The sequence below is a fragment of the Octopus bimaculoides genome, chromosome 3, assembly GCF_046866305.1.
Source record: "Octopus bimaculoides isolate indiv1 chromosome 3, ASM4686630v1, whole genome shotgun sequence".
NCBI lineage: Eukaryota > Metazoa > Mollusca > Cephalopoda > Octopoda > Octopodidae > Octopus > Octopus bimaculoides.
In genome coordinates, this window is record NC_142930.1 from 3,037,280 (window position 1) to 3,042,279 (window position 5,000).

Here is a 5,000-nt window from a genome sequence, read left to right on the forward strand (position 1 = left end):
TGATTTCTGATGACCAAAAGAAATTGCCATGAGAGCCATCTGCACAGAAAAGAAATAGCAAAGTCATTCGTTATATACTTTATAGAATATTTAGAAACAATATTAATAAATAAAATTTGCTACAAGGTGAGAAAAACAATGAATTAGGTTTAGTGACTTCTTGTTAAAGATAAAAATCCAAATTAATATTTGCAGACAATCATTATTTTCATTCCTTTCATTGTCTGCAAATTCTAATTTTAATCGTGTTTTACTGAGTTGTCGGCCGTGATTAAACTGAAGCTTTGAGCAAACGTTTTTTGTCTTCTACTTCAGCAAAAGTTTTGATACACTGAAAATTTTCTGCTCGCTCTAATAAATATGCTGTCATTTACTTATCTCGTTATTTTTAGTTTCGCTTTATTTCGCTATTACGGCTATAAATCTACGCCATTGTTTTCTTATCTAATTCATGCCAAGTTGAAGTGTGTAGCTATCTGTGCACACGTTAATGCATAGATACACACTTGAGGCACTTTCATAGATAACGCTGCGTACGTGGTGTCATAGCTATGCGCAACTAAACAATTACACACACGCTTTTTTTTATTATCTATTTATGCCTTTACATATAGGATAGATGCGTGTCTTGGTACTTAAGTAAACTGGGACCATTTTACAACTCCAAACCATAACATTAGAGTAAATATTATATATAGTAGGGGGTGGAACGAATTCTCAGCTACTTTTCGGAAAAAAATGAAAGATTTCTTATTTAAATTTGATTGATTTGTATCCATTTATGTATCTTATGCATGAACTGCATGCGTGTGTATATATATACATACATACACACATACATGTATGTTTATATATATTTGTGGATATGCATGCATATATATGTGCATATATATGTGTTTACGTATATATGTGCCTGTGTATGTATGCACTTTAACTAGCGCAAGAATGCCAGCATTTGCATGAACGCTTAAATTCATCAAACCGAGTTGCTCTATCATTTCCCAACAAATCCAATACAAATAAAATGTATGATATTACCGTTAAACCTTTGCCAAATTGGACTTGATTATATAGTGAGGCCTTAACATCTTGCTTTCTCGGGAAATTATGATTATAGCATTGAATATAATGCGTGCAAAGGAAACTTATGTCCGAGACTGAAATTTTAGAGGAGAAAGTTAATAGAATATATAGTTATATATAAAAATCGACATAACGTATGCAAGATACACAATGGTTGTGTATATTTATTTAAGGCTTCATTGATGATCGCAGTCATCGTCAAGATAATTATTAATTGAACAAATGTTATCCACATTGCAAGCGTTTACAGATTAAGAAACGAAGAAAATGCATATTTCAGCAAATTTTCCCTGGCGTTTATGGAAATGCTTCGTCCATCTATCAATCCATCCATGTCACACACAAATGAATATAAAGTTTGTATGTATGTATGTAAACATTAATGTGTCAAAAATATAGTAAGAATTAGACTGAACTATGTGCAGCGATGAACAAGCGAATCTGAAACTACTAAACAGGAGACGTTAATTTAAACAATCACAGCTTCATACAAAATCTCTTCAAAGCAAACTTATATTAGTATCTTTTATCTCGAACATGTTTCAGCCATTAGACTGCGGCTATGCTGGAGTACCGCCTTGAAGAATTTTTAGTTCGTTGAATTGACCCCAGTACTTTAAGTTTGACTTTTATTCCATTGGTCACTTCTGCCGTTCAGCTTCTTTACGGGGACATATCTACACCAGCACCAGTTGCCAAGTGGCGGTGAGGCACACACACATTCTTTCAGTTTTCGTCCACCAAATCCTCTCACAAGACATTGATCAGCCCCACGCTATGACAGACGATTCTTGTCCAACGTGCCACGCAGTGGGAAGGCACTCAGAATGTTGATGTTGGTAAGCAAGTTCTTAACTCGCAACTACGCCTGTGGAAACTAAATTAGCGTTAGCATTATCATATAACCAAATACTTGGCAATTTTATTTTATTATAAAATTATAGTTTATCACCTCGGAGACTAATTAACAGCAAAGGCGACACCATTTTGTAACTGTAAAAGGTAAAATCCATGAAACAAAAGCATAAAAAGATCCCCACTAAAAATACAAAACAAAAATCGTCTCTGACGTAATAATTAAAAAGATTTTTATAAAGAGCAACATAAATCTTTCGTGGAAGGGAATCACTGACGACGGTATGTAATTTGAGAAAAGATTGTGTTAATAAAGACTGGGAAATATTGTTAAACTTTAATGAATTTGACAGAAAGCAATAAACAAAGGTTAATTCGGAAAAGAAATGAGAAAAGTATTAGCAGCAGAAACAGAAACGAGTTGATGATATTTTCGTATCAACAGACGACGATCATTAGACAGCAAAGAAAAATCAATGAATAAACAGAAATGAAATAAAACTAAAAGGAAAATAATAATAAAAATAATGACATCAAATTTTGGCACAAGGTCTGTAAGTTTGAGGAAGGAGGTAATTCGATGAGATCCACCCCAGAGCTCAACTGACACTTAGTTTTCGACCCCAAAAGGATGAAAGGCAAAGTCGATCTCGGCGGAATTTGAACTCAAAACGTATAGACGGGCGAAATTTGAACTCAAAACGTATAGACGGGCGAAATCCCGATAAGCGTTTTTCCCGGCGTGCTTTAGAGTCTGCCAGCCCGCCGTCTTCAATAACAATAATAATAAACCATATCTATTTAAATGTCTGTGTTGTATTACATGAAGGTATTTCCATACTTCCCCTCCCCAAGCATTCAGTCATACTGTAACATCTCTTATCCTTCACTCGCCCCAGGACACTGAGTGTGTCTCGATAAGTGACCGTAACAAACATGCGGATTAAAAGGTAAAAAAAAAAATCAATAAAAATTAAACAGAAAACGAAATATGACTAGGGAATACATATGCAACAACTCAGTTCAAAACAATAAGCGACAGTAAATGAATGAATGAATTATTAAAATAGATAAATAAATGAAAAACAAGACAAGAGGTCGAAACGGATATAAAATATAAACTGTAATACCAAACAATAGTGAAATATGCCTACAGAAGCAATATTAATTGTAGTTTGTCGGAGAGTAAACCACTGGTGAATAGGTCCAAGGTGGAATTCAAGTTTGGCAGAATCTCTTTGCATTAATTCTTGTAATTTGCTGATGGCTTTCAGGAAGACGATTCGTTTCGTTGGCAATTCTTGCATGGAAAGAAATCTATGTTTTTTATTTTAATGTAAAAACTCTTACGGAAATAATTGAGCTTTCATTGTGTTTGTTCCTTGTCCTTTGTGTGCTGCCTCTGAAACACATTTCAGAAATGCTTTTCATTGCCAAAACAAAAATGTAAAAAAAAGATATATTTTTATTATATTATAATCCAATCTGGGCATATAAAACTGAATATATATATATATATATATATATATATATATATATGTATTAATATCATATATAAATATATACAATAATATATATATGTATACAATATATATATATTTATACAATGATATATTGTAATACTAACATCAACGCATTTACGTTGACAGCTGGATCACTCCATCCTATTACTTCTCACTTTATATATATATATATGTATATATATATATATATATATATATATTGCTACTTTACTCTCAGGTAATACACACACACACACACACATATCACTTTCATATCCCAGAAAAATAAATAACCATGTGATTATTAAAACACACTTGCAACAACAAGCAACGATCAGTAACCGTTATAAATGATTATTTTTCAGCTACGTTCACAATGTCCAGGATTGCATGGTGGAGTTGGAGATTATGTAAGGGGCATAGTCCAATAGGTATTAATATTTGTTATGGGTTGAGTTATTCCCCTTGGGTTGGTGCAAAATGACACTACTGAAGGGCTTATTAAATGTAGCTTAGTTAAGAGGAATTTGAGATTTTGTGGGGGATTGCTAATAAAGAAATGTCAATGAGTGTATTGATGTATATTGCGTTCAAACGACAAGGCAAGGATTGATTGTGTAAAGTCTCAGAGAGATTAAAGTAGTATCTCTCTCATCCAACGTTTCTTCTGTGTTTCGTAAAAAGCTACCAAAAGAGTTTGAAATAGGATTTGCACTCTGACCTAGCAAAACCCTCACCAGCAACGATTGCCCAAATAGACCCTTGGGCTGGAGGGTGTCACCTGAGTGGTGCAATGGCGTCATCTACCAGGAATGGAGTGTCACCAACAGAGCATGCACTACTACTACAATGTCAGTGTGAATTGAAATTTAGGAGGAAAATGTAGAATTTGTGATAAAGACTAACGTATTGTGACAAATGAGCGAGCATTAATCCTTTCAGTAAAGTGATGTCATAATGTGACGCCAATAATTTAAGCATGCGCTAACGATGTCTTAATATAACAAATGCTTTATAGCTTTTTCTTTTTATCACATACTATCACAATAAGGACTAATGAGTATTGTGCGTGTTTTAGGGAAACATTTTTTAACCTGTAAAATGTGGGAGGATTTTTGCACGACTCTGTAGTTGGTCAATCTGAAGAATTAATGAACGGCTTCAGTCTGAGGTTTCTGAGCTTCATTTTCCGTTGTAAAAAAGATTGCGTGTCTTGTTATCATTTCTCTATAATCTAAATCTCTCGAGATTCCTGCCATCTCTTATAGCTTGAGAAAACACGATTGGTAATATCAGTGGAAGACTCTTCAGTCTGTCCCTGAACAACGAATTCTTTGTCAATGTGGTTATCCGGGTGAACAAAGCACAATAGGAGAGCGGATTCTAAGATAAGACCACATATATATTGAAGTCACCTGCTACTTAATAGTAAAGGTGTCATAACATCATTCACTTTACATCTTACCTTCATTTTCTTAAATGTAGGTATAACCAAAATACTCTCAAATATTTAATACTTCATAATGATTGAGCCGATTACACTCATCAGATACCTGCAAC

General features: G+C 33.9%; 1 protein-coding gene and 1 long non-coding RNA gene across 2 annotated transcripts in view; one reads left to right on the plus strand and one right to left on the minus strand.

Moving 5' to 3' along the window:
• LOC106880257 (neuroglobin) overlaps nucleotides 1–2,463 on the plus strand; it is a 127,773-nt gene extending 125,310 nt beyond the window's left edge. The window contains exon 3 of the mRNA XM_014930123.3: nucleotides 1–2,463. This exon is cut by the window's left edge and continues 2,251 nt beyond it. The gene's annotated coding sequence lies outside the window, so the exon portion shown is untranslated.
• The window catches only part of LOC149136431 (uncharacterized), a 157,896-nt gene that overhangs the window by 80,887 nt on the left and 72,009 nt on the right, over nucleotides 1–5,000 (minus strand). The window lies entirely within an intron of this gene.